The sequence below is a fragment of the Scyliorhinus canicula genome, chromosome 10 (genome assembly GCF_902713615.1).
Source record: "Scyliorhinus canicula chromosome 10, sScyCan1.1, whole genome shotgun sequence".
NCBI classification, from domain to species: Eukaryota; Metazoa; Chordata; class Chondrichthyes; order Carcharhiniformes; family Scyliorhinidae; genus Scyliorhinus; species Scyliorhinus canicula.
This window is the reverse complement of record NC_052155.1, coordinates 154,296,891-154,321,617: the sequence shown is the minus strand read 5'-3', so window position 1 is coordinate 154,321,617 and position 24,727 is coordinate 154,296,891. Positions and strand designations below refer to the sequence as shown.

The following is a 24,727-nucleotide window of genomic DNA, read 5'->3' as shown; positions in this document are numbered from 1 at the left end:
CCTCCCAACCACCCCCCCACCCCCCCCCCCCCCCCGCCCCCCAGCAGTTTACGGTAACCAACCCTTTAAAGTGAAGAATAAGTAGACCCCATCTGTTATGGAGGCCCCAACTCACCCACCCCCTACTCAAGATGAACTTCACCTTTTCAAGATACAGGAACTCCATCAGGTCCTCCAGCCATACTGAGGCACAGGGGAAGTAGCTGGCCTCCACCCCAATAGCAATCAGCGAGGTGAAGGCTAAATACATCTGCCCCTGCCACCACCTGTTGCTTCATCAGGTTCAACATCCCAAATATGGCCCCCAGGGGACTGGGCTGCAAAGTCCAAGTGCAAGATCGCTAACTTGGTGCTGAAAAAAGACCTCAAATTGTATCCAGCTTTGAACAAGACCAAAACATGGTTATGGTTGGCTGGACCCCTCCCACATCGCTTACAAGTGTCCTTCAATCCTCAAACAACCGCTACCGCTAACTGTATTAACCACAGTCTTACAGCTGAAGTCGAGACATTCACCCTCCGTGACACCTCCTCCAGTGCCATCCCCATCTCCTCAACCCATTTGGCCTTTACCTGCTCAAATGACGCCGTATTCTCCTCCAGAACCCTCCCATAAATCGCCAAGATGACCCCCAACCCCATCACCGACAGAAACCACTTCAACAGCGAAGAAGGCAGTGTCACTGGAAACGTCATGAACACCTTCCTTGTAAAATCCCGCACCTGCATATATCTAAAATCCTCTCCGTGTGAAATCCCAAACTTCTCTGTCAACTCCTCAAAGCTAGCAAACTGACCTTCCAAGAATAAATCTTTTATTTCCACTACCCCTGCACCTCCCATCCCTGGAACCAAGCATCCAATCACAATGGTTCAAACACATGATTCTCTCAGATCGTCATCAACCTCAACCCCGCCCCGAATTTAAAATGCGACCGAAATTGTCTCCATATCTGAATATTTCCCCAGGGCAAACAGAAGCGGCGCTGTTGCCAGTGCCTGCAATCCTGACCCCCTACAGGGGCCGGCCTCAATCCTCACCAAGATATCCTCCGTCTCCCTACCCAGTCCCACACCTTCTCAGAATTCGCCACCCAATAATAATACATCAGATTCGGCAGAGCCAAACTCCCTAACTGTTGCCCTCTCCGGTGCATTGTCTTCCCAATCCTCGCTACCGTACCTGCCCAGATAAACGGCAAAATCAACCATTCCACCCCCATAAAAATGCTTTTCGCAGGAAGACAGGGAAACACTGGAATAAAAACAAAATCCTTGGCAAAACATTCATCTCCACCGCCTGCACCCGGTCTGTCAATGATAGGGGGAGGCTATCCCAGCTCAACAAATCCGTCTTGACACGGCCCACCAAGCTTGTAGAATTAAATTTACGGTGCTGGGCCCAATCCCGAGCCACCTGCACCCCCAAGTACCTGAAGTGAGTAGTCACCTCATGAAATGGCAGACCCCCCAGCCAGCTCCTATCGCTAGTGGGGAGACCGAAAATCACTCGCTCTTCTCCAAATTCAACTTATATCCCAAAACTGCCCCAAATCACTTAAGCAGCTCCGTTATATCCCCTACTGTGGGAACTGAGAAAGGTCGACGGCATACAGGGGCACCCTATGCTCCACTACCGCCCCCCCACCCCCCCACTATCCCTCTCCACTTATCCAAGCTCCGCAACACAATGACCAAGGGCTCTATCGCCAGCGCAAACAAAAGGGGGGCCACGGGACACCCCTTCCTCGATCCCCTATGCAGCTGAAAATATCCCAAGTTCACTTCATTCGTATGAACACTCGCCTTCGGTCCCTTATACAACAGTTTGACCCACGCCACAAACTTAGGCCTAATCCCAAACCGTTCCAACACCGCAAACGAATAACTCCACCATGCTTGATTAAACGCCTTCAAACGCCTTCTCCACATCCAGCGTCACCACCACCGCCTGTTCCCCGCCTTCTGATGGGGAGCGTACCATGTTTTGCAAACGCCACACATTCGAGGACAACTGCCTACCCTTTGCAAATCCTGTCTGATCCTCCCCCACTACCTGCAGAAGACACTCCTCCAACCCAAGCGCCAACACTTTGGCAAGAATCTTGGCATCCACATTCAACAGAGATATTGGCCGATATGACCCACACTCCACTGTGTGCTTATCATTTCTTGACAACAGCAAAATAAATGCCTGTCCCATCTTCTCCGGAAACGCTCTCCTAGCCACCGTGTCCTCAAACATCTCCACAAACATCGGCGCCAGCCTATCCAAAAACTTCTTGTAGAGTTCCACTGGGAACCCATCCAACCGCGGTGCTTTACTCGCTTGCATCTTCCCTGCCGCCGCATGAACCTCCTCAAACCCCACATTGGCTCCTCCAACCCTGTCCTTTCTTTCACTCCCACTGTCGGACACTCCATCCTTTTCAAAAACTTCTTTGTATCCAACTCATCCCTGGGGTCTCCGACCGATACAACTTTTTATAAAATTCCTCAAATTCCCTATTCACCTGTTCCAGCACAGTCACCAACCGCCTCACCCCAACTCGAACCTGAACAATCTCCCGAGAGGCCACTTGCCGGCGGGGCTGTCCCGCCAGCAAGCAACTGGCCTTCTCCCAGTACTCATGCTCCACACCAGTCACCCGCCTCACATAGCGCCGCCTACAGGCCAGGTGCAGGCGATGAAGGGTTTCGTTTTTATTCTAGTGTTTACCGGTCTTCCCTGTAGACAAAAGGTCAAACTGCGTCTGCAGTTCCTTTCTACTGACCAAAAGTTCTGGAGTGGAATCTTCTGCATACTTCCCATCCACTTCCAAAATGTTGTCTACCAACCGCTGCCACTCCTCTCTTGCCTCCCTATTCACCTACGCCTTAAACAAGATGACCTCGCCCCTTACCATCACCACCTCCAGCACCTTCCATACCACCGACTGTGAGACCTCCCCATTTTTATTGACCCCAACATAAGCATGAATTACCTTTGCCATCTTCACACAAAAACACGTATCTGGGAGCAACCCCACGTTCAATCTCCATGTTGGCCCCTGTGCCGGCCCCTTCTCCAAGGCCACATCCAGCGGCGTGTGATCGCTGAGTATTCTGCTTTCCTCACCCCCGGCAGCAACAACCTCCCCACAATAAAGAAATCAATCCTTTGGGCGGCAGGTGGCATAGTGGTTAACATTGTTGTCTACGGCGCGGACGACCAGGGTTCGAATCCAGGCCCTGGATCACTGACTGTGTGGAGTTTGCACATTCTCCCCGTGGGTTTCACCCCACAACCCAAAGATGTGCAGGATAGGTGGATTGGCTATGTTAAAATTGCCCCTTAATTGGAAAAAAAATAATTGGGTACTCTAAATGAATATTTAAAAAAATAAGTCAATCCTTGAATATACATTATGCTCCAGTGAGAAAAAAGGATACTCTGTACCCCCTGGATTCAAGAACCGCCACGGCTCCGCATCCCCCATCTTCCTAAATGCTGCCAACACCCTCCCACCCCGTGCCCCAAAAGGGGTCAATGAGCACGGCTTAGATTGATCCATCTACGGATGCAACACTGCGTTTAAATCCTCCCCCTAAAATTAACTGATGCATGTCCAGGCTCAGGATGGCCACCAACATCCTCTTCAGAAACCCTACATCATCCCAATTCGGGGCCTACACCAACTCTCAAGCTCTTTAAATGCATAAAGACTCTCACCCTCTTCACCGCTCCACCAACCGCCACACTTTCACGTTACCATTTGGCTACAGCCCCACCCGGTCAGCATGTCCACTGTAATGGCCACAGCCCCACCCGGTCAGCATGTCCACTGTAATGGCTACAGCCCCACCCGGTCAGCATGTCCACTGTAATGGCTACAGCCCCACCCGGTCAGCATGTCCACTGTAATGGCTACAGCCCCACTCGGTCAGCATGTCCACTGTAATGGCTACAGCCCCACCCGGTCAGCATGTCCACTGTAATGGCTACAGCCCCACCCGGTCAGCATGTCCACTGTAATGGCTACAGCCCCACCCGGTCAGCATGTCCACTGTAATGGCTACAGCCCCACCCGGTCAGCATGCCCACTGTAATGGCTACAGCCCCACCTGGTCAGCATGCCCACTGTAATGGCTACAGCCCCACCCGGTCAGCATGTCCACTGTAATGGCTACAGCCCCACCCGGTCAGCATGTCCACTGTAATGGCTACAGCCCCACCCGGTCAGCATGTCCACTGTAATGGCTACAGCCCACCCGGTCAGCATGTCCACTGTAATGGCTACAGCCCCACCCGGTCAGCATGTCCACTGTAATGGCTACAGCCCCACCCGGTCAGCATGTCCACTGTAATGGCTACAGCCCACCCGGTCAGCATGTCCACTGTAATGGCTACAGCCCCACTCGGTCAGCATGTTCACTGTAATGGCTACAGCCCCACCCGGTCAGCATGTTCACTGTAATGGCTACAGGCCCACCCGGTCAGCATGTCCACTGTAATGTCTACAGCCCACCCGGTCAGCATGTCCACTGTAATGGCTACAGCCCCACCCGGTCAGCATGTTCACTGTAATGGCTACAGGCCCACCCGGTCAGCATGCCCACTGTAATGGCCACAGCCCCACCCGGTCAGCATGTTCACTGTAATGGCTACAGCCCCACCCGGTCAGCATGTCCACTGTAATGGCTGCAGCCCCACCCGGTCAGCATGTCCACTGTAATGGCTACAGCCCCACCCGGTCAGCTTGCTCCCGCCATCTTTCCTCCCACAGAACATGGGAAGCGAATTCAGACCCGCAGGTGGACTAGCGCTCATTCTTCTTAGTGCCGTACTCTTTCGTTGGGAGTTTGACATCCTCCATTTCCCCACAACTTTTCCGAAACCGTGCATAGAAAAGTTACCCCCAAAACTGGGTGGAAAATGCCACAAAACGAGAACTCTAGCGGGAGCCACCCGACGTGCAACCTGCACCTACATGTCCTCACCGGGAAAACCCCCAGTCCCTCCTTTCTTGCTTACCTCACGGACTGTTTCTCTGTCGGGCCTTGCCAGCTGCTGCATTATTTACCCTTCTTTAGACCTGGCTGGCTTGAGTGCAAGGTAAGATAAAGTGCTTCTGGTTAGTTTATCCCACAAGGCCCTTCCCTTCTCATCCTCTCCTCCAAGTACTCCATGGAGTCTGTGGATTCCTGGCCCTTTCCAACCATACTTTAGTCCTTCACAATGGTGTTGTCCTCGCTCTGGTTTCCCTGTATGAGAGTGAATGAGTGTGAGAGGGAGTGAGAGAAAACCCTGAGACTGGGGGTGAGCCAGACACATGCGCAGGCAGAAACTGCGTAGTATCGGGTAATAAACCCTCCTCCTCCTCCTCCCTCTCCTCCTCCTCCTCCCTCTCCTCCTCCTCCTCCCTCTCCTCCTCCTCCTCCCTCTCCTCCTCCTCCTCCCTCTCCTCCTACTCCTCCCTCTCCTCCTCCCTCTCCTCCTCCTCTTCCTCCCTCTCCTCCTCCCTCTCCTCCTCCTCCCTCTCCTCCTCCTCCTCCCTCTCCTCCTCCCTCTCCTCCTCCTCCCTCTCCTCCTCCTCCTCCCTCTCCTCCTCCTCCTCCCTCTCCTCCTCCTCCTCCCTCTCCTCCTCCTCCTCCCTCTCCTCCTCCCTCTCCTTCTCCTCCTCCCTCTCCTCCTCCTCCTCCCTCTCCTCCTCCTCCCTCCCCAAAAACCTATCTCCACAGCGGACTGGGAGTGGAGGAACACCCAGGCCACTTACATACTTTCATATGAATTCCGCCAAGGCCAGCTTGGAATGGGAGCCTGCAGAAGCAAATGCAAGGTTGCTGTTCGCTAAAACCAATCCTTAACTCAGCCCCGGTCCCCTCCCATTCCCATGGTGTCCAGAAATTGAGACCTCATCTGTCTGTCTCCAGCTCTGCTTAAGCGAAAGGCAAAAGACAGTTGTATTCGTTAGCTCTGCTGCTTGACACGTGTTAATGGCCATTTCTATTATTTACTCAATCTTTTTAAATTAACAGTTTATTGATTTGACATTGATTTCTTTAGCTCAGCAAGTCGTTTCTGTTTTTTTCATACCTTCACTGTTGTTTTGAATTTCATGTTTAATGTTATGTCAAACCATATTCCAGGCAGCTGCTGCCGGGTTTCTTGCTGAAGGGGATTGAGAGGCTCACAAGAAGCCTGATTGCTTTTTCGGGGGGCAACAGGGTTATTTTTGCTCCAGTAGAAGTGGTAAGGGTTGGAAATGCTCAGCATGTCTGGTGGCATCAATGTAGAGCAACAGAGGTCAGTGACCCTTCATCAGTACACATGTAGGTCATGGACCTGAAGCATCAACTCTGTTTCTATTTGCACAGAGGGTGCCTGGATTGCTGAGTATTTCCAGCTTTTTCTGGTTATTTTACAAATTTATAGCACATGTAGTACTTTTCTGTCCTCTTGTACGTTCCATGCTGGACATATGAAGGTCTGGTTAGTTTCAGTTTAAAATGAGAAAATGCTTATCAGTCAACGCAAAGTGTATTTTTTCTATTAACTAAGCCCACTTTGTGGATAGAAATGTGAGTGGAAGAGTTAAAAGATGGGTGGGGAGGAGGTGGTGATTCAATAGTTGGGGGGGGGGGATAAACAGGTGCTTCTGTGGCCGTACACTTGAATCCAGGATGGAATGTTGCCTCCTTGGTGCCTGGGTCATGGATGTCACCAATGGTTGCAGAGCACCCTGAAGGGGGAAGGTCATCAATGAGCAGCCATTCTCCATTTTGGTATGAACAACATAGGCAGAAAGAGGGATTTAGTCCTGCAATATAAGAACTTAGGGAGCTAGATAAGAAATCAGCAAGCAGGACCTCAAAAGTAGCCATCTCTGGCAGCTGTGGGTGTTCCTAGGTGACACATGGACTGCAACGATTCTAAGAAGGCAGCTCACCACCACCTTGTCAAGGACAATTATGCTTTGCCAATAAATGCTGGCCTAGCCAGCAACACCCACATCCCATGAACGAATAAAAAGAAAATTCCCAATATCACACAGAAAAGGATAAAGCAGAGGAATGTGTGGCTGGGAAGATGATGCAGCAGGGAGTTCAATGGAGGGAGTTACCAGTTCAATGAGAAAGGAACCACTCCTAGATCTGCTTCAATGAGGTGAGCCTAATGGATCAAGTGTTAGTCAGAAAACATTTCATGAGCAGTGTTCATTGTATCATACGGTTTAGAAAAAGGACAAAACAACCCAGAGGAAGTACAATTAACTGGGGGAAAGCCAACTTAATTGGGGTAGGAGGGATCTTGGCCGATAAACTAGACTCAAAAGTTGGCAGGAAAAACAGTAGCTGAACAATGAGCTACCCTCAGAGAAGAGATAGTTCGGGCACAGTCAGGATATACTTCCTTGAAAGGGAAAAGTAGGTCAAACAAATCCAGAGTTCCCTGGATGACAAAAGAGCTGGAGATTAAGATGAAGAAGAAGAAAAGTGCTAGAGAATCAGGCAGAATAGTGAAGGTTCAGAAGGGGAAGTGAAAAAGCAATTAGAACATAGAACATAGAACATTACAGCGCAGTACAGGCCCTTCGGCCCTCAATGTTGCGCCGACCTGTGAAACCCCTCTAAAGCCCATCTACACTATTCCCTTATCATCCATATACCTATCCAATGATCATTTGAATGTGTTTAGTGTTGGCGAGTCCACTACTGTTGCAGGCAGGGCATTCCACGCCCTTACTACTCTCTGAGTAAAGAACCTACCTCTGACATCTGTCCTATATCTATCTCCCCTCAATTTAAAGCTATGTCCTGGCAGCTAACATAAAACAGAATTTCAAAGACTTCTATATGCATATAAACAGTGAAATTAAAGTTGTCATAATCCCAGAGGACTTTGAGGATCAACACACTTCAGGCGAGGGGCAAGGTTGAGAAGGTGGGGCCTTCATTATTAACATCAGCTGGTACGGGAATTGAACCCACGCTGTTGGCATCGCTCTGCATCACAAACCAGCCGACCAGCCAACTGAGCTAACCGAGATAGTAAAAAGAGGCGTAGGGCTGATTTGGGACTAAAAGGTAAATTTACACATGGAAACTGGAGGAGTAGCTGAGGTATTAAATTAATACTTTGCATCTGTCTTACCAAGAAAGAAGATGCTGCCAATGCCATCCTGAAAGATTTAAAATGATCAGGAAGAGGTATTGGGTAGACTGTCTGTACTTAAAGTTGATAAGGCACCAGGGTTGGACAAGATGCATCCAAGAATACTGAGGGAAGTGAGAGTGGGAATTGTAGAGGCACTGGCCATAATTTTCTAATCTTCCTTAGACCTAGACCTCCTGAGGACTGGAGAACTGCAAATGTTACACCTTGTTCAAAAAAGGGTGTAACAAGAAGCCCAACAACTACAGGCCAGTCAGTTTAACTTCAGTTGTAGGGAACCGTCTAAAAATAAAACATTGGCACAAAATTAATAATCACATGGAATAATGTGGGATAATTAAGGAAAGACTACTTGGATTTGTTAATGGAAAATCATGTTTAACTAGTTTTTTGAAGCTCAGTAAAGAGGATTGATGAGGGTAATGCGGTTTATGTGGTTTACGTGGACTTCCAAAAAATGCATTTTATACAGCACCGCACAAAAGACTTGTGAGAAAAGGTCATAGGATAAAAGGGAAAATTAACAAAATCAATCAAAATTTTGTTGAGTGACAGGAAAGTGAGGATAGTGGTCAATGGATGGTTTTAGGCTGGAGGAAGGTTTGTGGGGGGGGGGGGGGGGGGGGTCAGTGTTAGGACCACTGCTCTCTCTGATAAATACAGTATTAATGTCCTAGACCTTGGTGTACAGGGCACAATTTCAGAATTTGTGGATGATACGAAACCTGGAAGCATGGTGAACTGTGAGGTAGACAATGTAGAACTTTAAAAGGACATAGACAATTTTTGTAGTCAAGGAGGAGCCCGGAACAGGAGAGTCAAAGTGGTTTATTTCCAACTAACAGTTAGGAAAATTATATGCAAAGCAGTAGTCCTAGTCCCAGCCGGGAACATTCTGAGTTACCGGCTCCTACCTAGACTAGCTTTTATCTCATGGAATTAACAAGCCCGCTGATGACCTCTGCCCCTTAGCGGCGGAGCTTGTACTCCATGAGCCCTACGAGGAGATCAATCACGTCATCCCTGTCGGTCTCGTGGGGGTTATAACAGCAATTAACGGAATGGGCGGACAAGTGGCAGGTGGAGTTCAATGTAGAGAAATGTGAAGAGGCTGCAGGAGCAGAGGGACCTGGGTGTATATTTACTTATGTCGTTAAAGGTGGCAGGTGAAATTGAGAGTGTGGTTAATAAAGCATACGGTATCCTAGGCTTTGTTAATAAGGGCATACAGTCCAAGAGCAGGAAGATCATATTGAACTTGGGTAGTTGGGCCTCAGGTGAAGTACCGCGTCCAGTTTCAGGCATAACAGTTTAGGAAAGATGTGAGGGCATTGGGGAGAGTGCAGAAAAGATTCAGAGGAATGTTTCCGGGGCTGAAGAACTTCAGTTATGAAAGATGTGAAAGCTAGGACTGTTTTCCTTGGAGAAGGAAGTTGAGAGGAGATTTGATAGAGGTGTACAAAATCATGAGGGGTCTGGACAGAGTAGATAGGGAGAAACTGTTCCCACTCATGAAAGAATCGAGAACGAGAGGCAACAGATTTAAAGTAATTGGTAAAAGCGAAAAGAGAAAGATTCCGTACAGCGAGTGGTTAAGGTCTGGAATGTACTGCCTGAAAGTGTGGTGGAGAGGGGTTCAATTGAAACATTCAAAAAGGAATTAGACTACTATCTGAAAATCAAGAATGTGCAGGGTTTTTGGTGGGGGGGGGGGGGGGGGGGGGGAGGCAGGGGAATGGGGTTTGATGAATTGCTCAGTCTGAGAGCCAGTGCAGACACAATGGAAAGGACTCCTTCTGTACTGTAGTGGTTCTATGAACAGAATATTTAGTACTTTAGACAAATCCATGGCATTAGCCGTGCCAAACATGGCATATGTAATCATCTATAAATTATGGTAACACTTGTTCAGCAGAGCCTGCAATTCATGGGCTGTTGCTACATTTCTAATATTAAACTCTTTGTAACTTCAGCAGTTTTGAGTGTCCCTTGCTCTTTCTTGTTAATAATCCTTGTTGATTCACTCCTCTCGGCTGATATCAGTTAAGGGCTGGTTTAGCTCACTTGGCTAAATCACTGGCTTTTAAAGCAGGCCAGCAGCACAGTTCGATTCCCGTACCAGCCTCCCCGGACAGGCGCTAGAATGTGGCGATTAGGGGCTTTTCACAGTAACTTCATTGAAGCCTACTCGTGAAAATAAGCAATTTTCATTTCATTTCATTTTCATATAAGACTTGCTTCAGAAGGCCACACAAAGAGTAGCCAAGATTTCAGTATTTGTAACTCTCACACTTTGTGTCAACATGTGTGTCCTTTTTGTGAATGAAAGACTCGAAAGGCATCAAACAGAAAAAGTGCTGTTCAAGGTTTTAATTAATTCGACGACTGGCGGAATGTGGGTCTCTATTTTGGGTGAAACACGTTTTTAAGGTTTACATTTGTCATGTATCCCCAGCACAGAATGAGTGTGCTGACTATTATTTACATCATAATCAGACTTTTCCTCATCAGAGAAACTTTGGGTCTTCTAGCAAATAGGACACTGGGACACAACCTCTTGCATGCCCAATACCTCTGTGTTATAAACCCTGTAGAGGTCACAGTCTAAGGACTATCAGATTATTCCCCATGACCTCCACAGAATATGAATTTTCCTGGAAATGGGGGGGGGGGGGGGGGTTCCCCCTTATCAAGTTGAAACCCCACCAGTATATAAACCCCAACCTAGGTTCAGGTCAGGGAGGGTGACCTTTCGGGAAGTAGAGGTCATTGTACATCAAAATAAACCCAGTCTTTGTTTTCTACCCGCTTGTCTAGCATGCTACTTTGGCGGGTTCTACATTGTGCTACAGGGACACCTGCAAGGGTGAAATTAAGACAGCGGATAATGATACTAACGACCAGGAGACACTCACTGATAGACATGTGGTGCGTGCGATTTAGCGGCCTCGTTGCGCCCAACTTGGTGTCGGGGCGAAGCTGTTGAATCTTGCGAGAGGTCTTTCGCAAGATTTGCGACGCTCGAATTGCCAAGACGTCTCGCAAGATTCGAGCGCACCGCATGTCTGTCAGTGAGTGTCTCCTTGTTGTCACTGGGCAGGAACCACATCTGCATATTCAAATGAGCCATTAGGTTTGCAGGATTCTCCTGGCAACCGGGAACTAATGGCTCCACCTGGGAGACCTTGCCAAGGCGCCATTTAGTACTGGTTTCTACACCGTGGGTCTCTCAAGCCATGAGAGACCTCTGAGTGGTCAGGGACAGGACATGGTGGCACTCTGGCTCTCCCTCTGGCACCCAGGCACCTTGGTGCTGGCAGGGGCATTGCCAGGGTGCCAGCTGCCAGTGCCAAGGTACCCAGGTGCCAGGTTGGCACTGCCAGGGATCGAGACCAGAGGGCCTTGCCAGGTGGCGGGGGAGTGAGATGATATTCCTGGGGGGCCTCTCCGAGGTTGGGGCGGAGGGGTATCTGAAAAGTGAGAAGGACTGAAAGAGGGGCTGGGGGGAGAGGGATCTGGGCAGTCAGAGAAAATGGCGCCGATCTGCGATGAGTCCTTCCTTCTCGGCTTGCTATCAGGAAATAACTCAAGTGAGGCCTCGGGGGAGAGAAGCTCCCCGAGGCCAAAACAAGACAAAGTGTTGTTGAATAGTGAGTTGTTTCCCGGCACTGCAGCTGCTGCTAAATGTGCCCAAAACCGAACATAGATTTTTTTTCCCGGTTGAATCGCACTCGTGAAGCATTCGCAATAGCAGCATGGTGGTGCAGTGCTTAGCATTACTGCCTCACGGCGCTATGGTCCCAGTTTCGATCTTGGTCACGGGTCACTGTCCGTGTGGAGTTTGCACATTCTTTCCGTGTTTGCGTGGGTTTCGCCCCACAACCCAAAAGATGTGCAGGGTAGGTGGATTGGTCATGCTAAATTGCATCTTAATTGGAAAAAGTAATTTGGGTACACTAAATTTAAGCATTAGCAATCCAAGGAATATAATTATAATATAACTGAAGGGGAGCAACATAGTGCATTTAATATAAATAAGAAAATGGCCATGGTAAAATCATGGGGAATAGGGTAAACAATTCTCAAAGGGATAATGGTTTCCAGAAGAAGTTATAAGTCTCTAATAAGTAATAAGGACCCGAAACGTTAACTCAGTTTCTCTCTTCACAAACATTGCCAGACCTGCTGAGTTTTTCCAGCATTTTCATAATTGACACAGTAGTTAGCACTACTGCCTCACAGTGCCAGGGACCCATGATTCAATTCGGCTTTGGGTCAATGTCTGTGTGGAGTCTGCACATTCTCCCCGTGACGGCGTGGGTTACCTCCAGGTGCTTCGTTTTCCTCCCACAATCCACAATGTGCAGGTGACAACTAGGGGCTTTTCACAGTAACTTCATTGAAGCCTACTCATGACAATAAGCGATTTTCATTTCATTGACTTCCAGTGACGGGAATGTGTGGAGGGGCTGGTTTAGCACAGTGGGCTAAGCAGCTGGCTTGTAATGCAGAACAAGGCCAGCAGTGCGGGTTCAATTCCCATAGGCCTCCCCGAACAGGCACTGTAATGTGGAGACTAGGGGCCTACTTGTGACAATAAGTGATTCTTATCAGGTAGCTCTCCTCCTACCCGGAAAAGTCTCTTTCACCTGAAGTAGCCCACTAATACAAAGGAAACAAATATCCTCGCACTTCAACCAACATCAATGCGAAGGGAAGGCCACTTCAGAGGCCGTGTGGAAACAAGAAGTGGAAAAAGCCAGGAGAAGCAAATGGCTGAGCCGGCAGACTCATGAGGGAAAAAAACTCCGGCCTTGCCAGAGCAAGAAGTACTGACCCGCTGCACAAGGAGCCACCCCGTCCCTCACCAGAGGGTGGTTGGAAGATGTTTCCCTCAAGGGAACGGAGAGAACATAGAGAGCAGATGAAAACCGATATGTGGGCTGCGGTCAGGGTGGACATCTTATGGAAGGGGAACTGCGGAGACCTGTATGAGCAACTACTTGGAAGAGCACACTCACAACTGGATGAGACAAGAGAAAAATAGGAGGACTTTGGGTTTGAAATAGGGTGGGGACTCTAGAGTGAAGCACTGCATAGGATCAACTCCACCTCCACTTGTGCAAGGCTGAGCCTAATGCAGCTGAAAGTGGTACACAGAGTTCACTTAACTAGAACCCGAATGAGCTGGGTCTTCCCAGAGGTGGAGGATAAATGCGAACGGTGCCAAGTAGTCCTGACCAACCACGCTCACATGTTCCAATCTTGTCCCAGACTTGTCGGGTTCTGGATAGCTTTCTTTGAGGCAATATCCAAGGTGGTGTGATGAGGGTGGAGCTGTGCCCAAGAGTGGCAGTTTTCGGGGTCTCAGAACAGCCAGATCTCTTCATGGGTCCCTCCAAAGACGTGCGGGTTAGGATTGGCCATGATAAATTGCCCTTAGTGTCCAAAAAAGGTTGGGTGGGGTTACTAGGTTACGGAGATAGGGTGGAGGTATGCGCTTAGATAGGGTGCTCTTTCCAAGGGCCGGTGCGGGCTCAATAGGCTGGGTGGCCTCCTTCTGCACTGTAAATTCTATAAATCTATGAGAGGAGGGCCGATGCCCTTGTCTTTGCCTCCGTAATACCCCACTGAGAATCCTGCTCGGCTGGCGATCAGCAGCATCACCCAAAGCTGCAGGCTGTCTGTCTCAACTTTTGGAATCAAATTTGCTATCCAGTCGTCGGAAGAGAGCTTTCACAAAATGTGGGAGCCATTCACTCAGTTGTTCCAGGATCTATTTGCAGCCAACAACCTGTAAACCAAAGGGAGCTGAAAGTGACGACGCAACAATAAATACCAATGAAAGGGGCGGGAGTTGGGGGGGGGGGGGGGGGGGGAGAAAGAAACATGGGGCCCAATCAGGCTCAGCAAACAACAAAACACACGGCGTCACATCAAACACAGGAACAAAATACAGCAGCTGAGGATGGAAGAGGACATACCACATGATTAGAAGGGGAGGGATATCAAGACGAAAAGGGGGAGAGGAACGTTAAGGGCCCGGCTGGGAATAAGGACCCACTGGAGAAGCAGCAACCAACGTAAATAACAAAAGACAAGTGATGTGTATATATGTTTTCTTTTTTATCTTTTCTGTTGTTTTCAATGTATTTTCACAATTGCCTTTGTTTTGTATCACATAAAAATCCTCCAGGTTAGGTGAATTGGTCATGCTAAATTGCCACTTAGTGTCCAAAGATGTGCAAGTTGGGTGGGATTGTAGGGATAGGGTGGGTGTGCGCCGAGGTAGGGTGCTCTTTCAGAGGGTTGGTGCAGACTCGATGGGGAAAATAGCCTCCTTCTGCACTGCAGGGATTCTATGATTCTATTCTATTCTATCCCCATAATCCCATAACCACAACGTCTCTCAAGAAATTAAAGAAGTTATTGCTGTAAATTCACATGAGTGGAGTGTCCAATGACTCCAAGTCCAATATCAGTGGCTCTGTCTGCAGGATTCTGGTCTTCCAAAGATGTGCAGGGTAGACAGGCTGGCCATGCTAAATTGCCCCTAGATGGAGTCACAGGAATACAGTCTGGGATTGGGCCTAGGTGCGGCGTCTTTCAGAGGGTTGGTGCAAACACGATGGGCCAATTGGTCTCCTTCTACACTGTAGGGGTTCTATGATTCCATGATTCATTGTCCTGAAGAGATTTTTTGAAGGCCAGTCTTGAGAGCAATGGTGGTGTTCTAATCAACATGTGACCAGCTGCAGTTAGTATATTAGACCAGCAATGGTTCTTGTTAAAAGACAGAATATGGAATACAGACAGACTTTTAAGATTGTCCTGCTTCATTCACTGTTTAGATAGCTATTGTTCTATAGTTTTTCTTCAAAAAAGCATCAATTATATAATTGCAGTTATAATCTTGTAAAGGCACATTTTAAATCATCAATATTGCTGAACTTGTGAAATGTTCCTGACTGATCGTACTTCGCAAGTAATTTTAAAAACTTTTTCAATACATAAAGATAATGTTCACTGGAAGCATTTTAAGAATAGTTTCCACATTTGAAACGGTTGGCTGCAAAACATCAAGTACAAGGCTGTGCAAATCAGCTTGTAATTTCGAAGCACATAGCTCATCACTATCAGTGAAATGAAATGAATTGTTTCACTTCATCCAAAAATATTTGTCATAAGTCCTCCCGGTAGAATTCAATTAACCACTTATGCAGTGGCTTTTAGCATTCTCATCCAAACTTCTGTCAAAGAGCACACAAAATAAATCAACCGTTTTCTTCAGAGATTCACTTCTACTCTGCAACTGCACCATTATTGTGTCAAATAATATGGACAGTCTCAACGATTAGCTTGTCTTTCCCTTTGAAAATTATTTAAATGTCCCTAGTTCCATGGTGTGACTGTCATATGAGGAGAGACTAAGTCAGTTAGGCTTATATTCATTTGAGTTTAGAAGAGTGAGAGGGGATCTCATAGAAACCTATAAAATTCTAACAGGATTAGACAGGGTAGATTCAGAATGTTCTTGATAGTGGAGGGAGTCCAGAACTAGGGGTCAAGTTTGAAGATAAGGGTAAACCTTTTAGAATTGAGGTGAGGAGAAATTACTTCACCCAGAGAGTGGTGAATCTGTGGAATTCGCTACCACAGAAAGTAGTTGAGGCCAAAATGTTGCTGAATTTCAAGAAGAAATTAGATACAGCTCTTGGGGCTAAAGAAATCAAGGGATGTGGAGGGGGGAAGGCGGGATAAGGGTATTGAACTTGATAATCAGCCATGATGATAATGAATGGCGGAGCAGATTCGAAGGGCCAAATGGCGTCCTCCTGCTTCTATTTTCTATGTTTCGATGATCTGTGGAAGCTGACTGTTTGGAAGAGCGTTGAAAGAGCAGAAGTGAAAGCTCAGTTGGCCAAGAAGAGGGCACGGGGGAAAAAAAAGCTTGTGAATCATGGGCTGCCTCAGCCAGTGTCTTTCTTCACAGCAAATGTGGCAGAGGCTGCCATAGCCGAGTGGTGCCCTGGAGCCACACCAGACAGTGTTTAATACAGTTCGCCACCACAGTGCAAACCATCATCGCACTACCACAGACCCTTCTTAAAAAGTTTCACATTACTAAATTCCTCTAGGCTACTGAGGAGTGGTTCATGCCACTTTTGTCAGTTCTAAGAGCTACACCATGAGCTGGGTTTTATGTTCCCATACCAACAGGTTGGAAAGCAGGGATCCATGTAAAATCCTGGGGGGTCGGGGGGGGGGGGGCAGAGGAAAAACTTCCAAGGCCTTTTAAAGCTCTTAAGCGGCTTAGCTAATGTTTGTTTCCATGTAGGTAAAAGCACCTATGGTTGGCCATGCCACACACTCACCTGGATATTGGCTTCTTCACATTATTATTCTTATTGCCTCGACATTACTTTTACGAGACAGAAGTTTTACGAGTTATTCTACTTTAAATTGGGAGTTGTGCGTCTGGACCCTGACCCTACTGAAGTCCTGACCCACACACATGCGTTGTAGGGGGAGTTGGTGGCATAGTGGTATTTTCACTGGACTGGTGATCCAAGATGCAGGATGATACTCTGGGGGCCTGGGTTCGAATCTCGCATGGCGGATAGTGGAAATTGAATCCAACAAATAGCTTGAATTAAACGTCTAATGATGACCATGAAACCATTGTTGATTGTCGTAAAAAAAAAACAGCTTGTTCGCTAATGTCCTTTAGGGCTGGAAATCTTCCATCCTTACCTGGTCTGGCCTACACGAGACTCCAGATCCACAGCAGTGTGGTTGATTCTTAAATACCCTCTGAAATGGCCTAGCAAGCCACTCAGTTGAATCAAACCGCAACAAAGTCAGTAAAAAGGAAAGAAACCGAATGGACAATCTGGCACCAATCTAGGCGCCTGAAACGGCAAGAGTAAACCCCGCCATGTCAACCCTGCAAAGTCTGTCTTTGTAACATTGGGAGAGCTGTTTCATAGACAAATCAAGCCCGAAAGTCATACTCATGAAATCATACCTTACAAATAAAGTCTCAGACACCACTATCACCATTCCTGGGTATGCCCTGTCTCACCGGCAGAATAGACACAGCAGAGATGGCAGCACAGTGTTATGCAATCAGGAGGGAGTAGCCCTGGGAGTCCTCAACATCTATTCTGGACATCATGATGTCTCATGGCTTCAGGTCAATCATGGGCAAGGAAACCTCCTGCTGGTTACCACGGACCATCCACCGTCAGCTGATGAATCCATGTTGGACACTTGGAGGAAGCACTGAGGGTGGTAAGAGCATAGAGAATGCACTCTGGGGGAGGGGGGGCTTCAATGTCCATCACAAAGAGTGACTCAGTAACACCACTACTGACCGAGCTGGCTGAGTCCTAAAACACATAGCTGCTAGACTGGGACTGCAAAAGGGGTGATAGAAAAACATACTCAACCTCATCCTCACCAGCATGCCTACTGCAGATGCATCTGTCCATGAAAGTATCAGTAGGAGTGATCACTGCACGGTCCTTGTGACAAAGTCCCATCTTCACATTGAAGAAACCCTCCATTGTGTTGGCCATATAAATGGCTACTAGAGCAGGTCAGAGGCTAGGAATCATCTGGCGAGTTACTCATCCTCCTGTCTCCCCAAAAGCCTGTTCACCACCTACAAGTCACACGTCAGGAGTGTGATGGAATACTTCCCCATTTACCTGGATGAGTGCATCTCTGGCATCACTCAAGAAGCTCAACACAATCCAGGACAAAGAAGCCCAATTGATTGGCACCCCTTCTACAAACATTCAATCCGTCCACCATCGACACACAGCAGCAGTAGTGTACACCATCTACAAGATGCACTGCAGGAACTCACAAAGGTGCTTTAGGCAACACCTTCCAAACCCATGATCACTACCATCTAGAAGGACAAGGGCAGCAGATACCTGGGAAGACCACTATCTGGAGGTTCCCCTCCAAGTCACTCATCGTGACTTGGAAATATATCCCCATTTCTTTATTGTTGTTGAGTGAAAATACTGGAAATCACTATATAACAGCACAGTGGACTGCAGCGATTCAAGAAGATAACTCCCCACCTTCTGCACAAAGGCAATTAAGGTAGACGACAAATGCTGGACTAGACACAAAAATATATTTTTTTTAAAGTTGCCCAGGAAGGTTAATTTCTGCTGCCCATGACTCTCTGCAAAAGTGCCCGACACTGAGCTCAGTGTCAAAGATATGCGGAAATTATCTGCATACTGGTTACTATCTGGTTTAACTCCGTGATTAGCCATTGTAACTGAACTGAGCACCGCAATTGGCTCCCAGACCTGACCCGACCTGAGTAAGCTCCGCTGACCGATCGATACTTCAGCTGTGATTGAAAGTCCTGGCTGAAAAGGGTTAGGTTGCATAAACCTTGGCAGGCAGCATCAATGGGCATTGCATCGAGGCAGAGCAGAAGATCTCCAGTATAGTTTGGATTTCTGCTTAAATTTGTTGAATACTTTCTGTCAAAAGCAAGAAAACAACCATCAAAAAGGCGCTATAAACTTGGCCCACTGCTGTGAAGTGTGGTGGATTTCTTTGTTGTTCTTTGTAATCATTTTGTTGTCAATATACATTGATCTGTACTACATCAATGTTGGTGTACTATATTAAGAAAGCTGTCCACCTCCCCATCCCTTGAAACTAAGAACACTAAAACAGACTATCTGGTCATTTATCTCCTTCCTAGTTGTAGCTCCCCACTGGGGACAGAATTGGCTACCACTTTTCGCTATTAAAAGCACTGACTACATTTTTAAATGCACGACAACGCAGAATCGCCGAGGAGAAACTGATAGCCAAGTTCCGTGCGCATGAGTACGGCCTCAACTGGGACCTTCGATTCATGTCTCACTATATTTAACTCCATTTAACCTCCCACCATCTGGCCTGGGCTTGTGAAATCCTACGAACTGTCCTAGCTTGAGACAATTCACATCTCTTTAACCCGTGATTATCCCTCTCTCCAGACGCACCATCTGGACATGTAAAGACTTAATTACCTGCAAAGACTCGCACACAAAGTATCACCTGGCTTCATTAGCTTTGCCTTTATATGCTTTGTTGTGTAACCTACCTCTTCACTCACCTGATGAAGGAGCTACGCTCCAAAGGCTAGTGCTTCCTAATAAACCAGTTGGACTTTAACCTGGTGTTCTAAGACTTCTTACTGTGCCCACACTTTTAAAGTATTTAATTGGCTGTAAGAACATGAGGAGAGTCTGACTGAGGAAAGTGCTGTATAAATTCAGGTTCTTTCCTTCTTTGCAACTTCTTCTCCATGAGGACATCCAGTACAAGGCACAGTTTATATGTGAAGTAAAATCTTGTATGAGATTGAACACATGACATTAACTTTGGTTGTTCTTTCTCGCATTTCTATATCAGAAGTGCTCTAGCCATGAGTATCCACAAAAATAATTTTCAATTTGGAGTCCTTCTCAAGTCACATAGAATCATAAAACAATGAAAGGTAAATTCTAGGCGATGTCACTTTCAGTGATTTGACACTTTTCCATATTTTCCACACATGAGTCCTCTTGCTTGACTTTTCTTGCTAAAATCATTGAGGCAAATGTAGACTTTCTGTAAAATGCTTATTCCAACGAGCAGATGGAATCAAGTCAATAATATTAAAGCAAATTACTGCAGATGCTGGAATCTGAAACAAAAACAGAAATACTGGACAATCAATCGCAACAGGTCTGACAGCATCTGAGGAGAGAGGTTTCAAGTCTGCATGACTCTTTGTCAACGCTAGAGAGACCTGGAAATAGGGTCAGATTTAAACTGTTGTGGGTGGGCGTGGAGCGGTGGGGCTGATAGAGGGGCAGCGATAGATGGAGATTGACAAAGATATCATGGACAGAAAGACAAAAGGAATGTAAATGGGAGTGATTAAGGCTAAGAAGGGTGCCGATAGCGGCGTATAAAGAGATTTGAATGTGTGAGTGCAGAACAAAGGTGAGCAGTGTGTCAAAGGGCAACTAGAAACAGTTGGCAGGGGAGGGAGGGGGGGTAATGGTGAGGGAAAAACAGATCAATGGAAGAAATGAAAATTAATGGATTGGAATAAAAAGGGGATGAAGGTGGAAGAGAGGGTTCACAGTCTGAAGTTGTTGAACTCCATGTTAAGTCCGGAAGGCTGTAACGCGCCTAATCAGAAGATGAGGTGCTGTTCCTCCAGTTTGCGCTGGGCTTCACTGGAACATTGCAGCAGGTCAAGGACGGACATGTGGATGTGAGAGCAGAATGGAGAGTTGAAATGGCAAGCGACAGGAAGGTCTGGGTCCTGCTTGCGGACGGATGGGAGGTGTTCTGGAAAGCAATCACCCAGCCTGCGTTTAGTCTCTCCAATGTTGAATAGATTGCATTGGAAGCAGCAAATGCAATAGACCAGAATGAAGGAGCTCCATGTGAAGCGCTGCCTCACTTGAAAAGAGTGTTTAGGCCCTGGGATGGTGAGTAGGGAGGAGGTAAAGGGGCAGGTATTACACCTTCTGAGAATACATGCGATGGTCCCATGGGAAGAGAGTGAGGTGTTGGGGTGATGGAGGAGAGGACAAGGGTATCCTGGAGGGAATGGTCCCTGTGAAATGCTGACAAGAGGAGTGAGGGGAAGATGTAATTGGTAGTGGAACCATCCTGGAATTGACGGACCTAGCAGAGGATGATTCTTCGAAGGCAGAGGCTGGTGGGATGAAAGGTGAGGACATGGAGGACACTATCCTGGTTCTGGGAGGGGGGGGTGGGGTGAGAGCAGAGGTGCGGGAAATGGGTCAGAGAGTTGACCCATGTTTGAGAGCCCTGTCGACTACTGTGGGTGGGAAATTACTATTAAGGAAGAATGAAGACATGTCAGCAGCACCATTTTGGAAAGTGGCATCATCGGGACAGAGGTGAAGGAACTGGGAGAATGGGATGGAATCCTTACAGGATGTGGAGTGTGAAGAGCTGTAGTCAATGCCGCTGTGGGAGTCAGTGGGTTTGTAATGGATACTGGTGGACAGTCTAGCCCCAGAAATTGAAATAGAAGGGTCAAGGAAGAGAAGGGAAGTGTCAGAGATGGACCATGTGAAGGTGATAGAGGTGTGGAAATTGGAAGCAAAATTAATACATTTTTCCAAGTTCAGACAGGAACTTGAAGTGGCGCCGAAACAGTCGTCGATGTAGCGATAAGAGTTGTGGGATGGGGCCGGAGTAGGACTGGAACAAGGAATGTTCCACGTACCCCATAAAGAGACAGGCAAAACTGAGAGCCATACGGGTTTCCGTAGCCACACCTTTGGTTGGGAGGAAATGAGACAAGTTAAAGGAGAAATTGTTCAGTGCTATGTATGCACCAGAAACATGCACAGTGGGTGGATCATGATGCCAAATACCATCCAACACTGATCTGACCCAGTGCCGGCCAATTTGGATTTAGCAGGCCCTGCAAATGCCCTCTCTTAGTCACTTCCAGCTGAACATGTTTAGCTGCACACACTAAAGGACACCCGCTAGCTCAATTTAAAGGAATCAGATTACGGATTTCCGGAGAGGTACTCTGGACTTTATTTTGTTGCTGCTGAGTTCAAACAAATATTGTAATTGAAGTTTTTCTGTCATTGAAGTTTGGAAAAGATGTTGGATTTGCAATTGATTTTGATGAGGTCAGAGGCATTGGATGCACTGTCAGGAGAAAGCTCACTATCAGAAATGGGGTCCATGTACCTCTTAGGAAGCAGCATGACTTCAAATTGGAGCTCAGACTGATGAATGTCAGAATTGCAGATATATTGGGCGTGATACTCTGTCCAGCGACGACGGAACCACGAGTCGCGATCAGGTGGAGAATCGGGCGTCAAGTCGAAAATCGAGATAGGCTCCTGGCAGCCAACAGAGCGCTTCGGTAGTGGCGTGGATGCGCCCTCCGCCCCCCCCCCCCCCCCCCCCCCCCCCGGAGCCCTCAGGCCCCAACCGCTCCACCAACGTGGTCAAGCGCATCCAGTGGCCCGCCAGGTGCTGGCACTCCTCTGTGCATCTTTCTGAGGGGCTACCCCACTGCAGGGGGGCGAGCAGAGCATACCCCGAACAGCGGATGCATGCATGCATTATGGCCTTTGATACCTACCTGGCATACTGCCCCTCTCAGGGCAGATGCTCCACCAGTGACACTATCAGCTAGCCCACGCCAAGGTCCAGGGAGTGATCGACGGGACATATGTCCCCCTACGAGCACAGGTGCACGTTGGGGGTCCCATTCATCAACCTGAAAGGCTTCTACCCCATGAACATGCAGTCCATCTGTGAGCACCAGCTGCACATCATTCATGTCTGCACCCAGTATCCAGGTCTTGTGCCTGACACATTCGTCCTGGAGCACTGGTCTGTGCCCGACACCATTGAGGCGCTCCCTCGTTGAGGGGTTGGTTATTGGGCGACAAGGGTTATCTGCTGCGGTCGTGGCTGATGAAACCAGTCTGGTGGCCCTGGACCGATGCGGAGAACCATTACAACGGCGCCCACGCAACAACGAGGAGTGTCATCGAGTGGTGCATCGGCATCCTGAAGGTGCAGTTCAGATGCTTGGACCACTCTGGCGGGGCCTTCCTGTATAGCCCGAGGAGGGTCTCCCACATAGTGGTGGCCTGCTGCATCCTCCTCAACATCGCACAGCAGAGGGGGGACATGCCGGAGGAGGAGGTGGACGAACACCAGGCCTTGTCCAATGAGGAGGATACGGAGCAGGGCCAGGATGAACATGGCATGGGGCCCGGCAGGCAAAGGCGGCCACACGACATGGCTGTCGTACACGGGACAACCTAATGGACTCCAGGTTCGCTGACTAGGCTGTCCTGTCCCATCCCCACATAATACCGACCCTCCTCACACACCATGGCCACCCAACCCCTCTTCTGTACTACCCACTTGCATTCCATACCCCCCACTTCAGCAGCTCCACCCCCCCTCCTGGGGAGGTGACCAGTGATGGTTCATTCACTGGGTAGGCCCTACCACATGGCACCCCCACATCTCTGGCCCGTTCCCTGCCGCCTTCAAGGGTGACCCCGGGGGTTACTCAGACTGTCCTAGGGACCCTGGTCCGTGCTGTTCTCCAACACCCGCACCCCACATCACCAGCCTCTCACCCTACCTGGAACCCCCTCTGCACCCAGGCCAGCCCATCCCTCACACTCTTCGGATAGAGGGCAGAGGCAGTTGGGATGTCAGTGAACAGGTGTTTATTTGTGACAGTGCTATGTACAATAGATGTGCTCTAGCCCATAACAATATCCTGTGTGCTGCACCTGTGCCAACTTAACTGCTGTCTACCTTTCTAATCTTCAGTGTTCCCATCGAGGTGGGGCCCCAGGCTTGCATTATGTGTGGAGACAGCCTGCTGAGCATCCCTCCTGTGACCTGGGTCACCTTTGGCAGCCGTCCTCTGGAGTAACTGGACCTGGCTGGGCCCAGCAGTCTTCCAGATGCCACAGGTGGCGTGGTGCCACCCGGTTCTGCCTGCTCCCTTTCGGATGCGGCAGGGACAGGTGGAGGGGATTCAGAGGTGCTACCGTGTTCCAGCACCTCCCCTGCGGGAGTCATCGCACGGGCCCCATCGCCTACTCTTCACTCGGGGTTCTCGATGGCCCCCTGGCTACTCCTTGACACGGGGACATGGCCGGAACTCTGGAGGCTCTGCCATCACCTGGTGCTGCCAGTCCTGCAGGCCCGCTCTCGTCTCAACCAGAGTCTCCACTCTTGCGGCCATGGAGCACAGGGATTGCCACCTCCCTCTGGGACTGTGCTACAACTCTTTTGAACTGTACAACTTCACTCAGTGACCATGCCGGGTCCCTCTGTGAGTGGCTTAGGTCAAATTGTGCCAGGCCGATGCTCTTACCACCCACAGCCATGGCTTGTTGTGACTGGGCCACGGTCTGGAGCTCAGCAGTCATGTCCATGAGGCCCTGGTACATGGCTGCCTGTGACATGGCTACACTTCTGATGGTGGGCATGGAGTGAGTGGTCGTAGACAGGGCAGCTCTGGCTCAAAGGTATTAGTTTGAGCTCTTTTTAACGAAAGTGGGGCAATTTTGACAGGAAAGTGTAGCTGAAGGTGTAGAGGAGAAGTTCCCCCATGAGTTGCATGTCTGATGGTGATCAGAACCCATAGAAAAAGGATAAAGACCTGGCCAAGGAACTGGTGGAGACCTGTCGACGTCAGAACAGTCGCGTTTTATGACTGCAAAAGCTGCACCGATCCTCCGTCTGGTGGGAGGCTAGCAGGCAGGCAGCATAAAGCCCCCGGTTGCTGACGCAAAAATCGCGTTCGGCAATCAGCCGGAGAACCCATGTTAGCGCCGAAATCGGGGGCGGCGCCGCTTTTGCAATGATCAGCCCCCTCGAACGACGCATGCCGTCGGGACAGCTTCACAATGTCACCTGAGGCGTCCAGCAGTGGCCGCGCCATGCAACATGGCACCGACCGCTTGCGGACCCGGCCTGCCAAAAACTGCCCCCCCTGTAATCAGCCTCGCC

General features: G+C 48.7%; 1 protein-coding gene across 1 annotated transcript in view; it reads left to right on the top strand.

The window, feature by feature from the left end:
• pou6f2 (POU class 6 homeobox 2) overlaps nucleotides 1-24,727 on the top strand; it is an 828,619-nt gene that overhangs the window by 498,312 nt on the left and 305,580 nt on the right. The window lies entirely within an intron of this gene.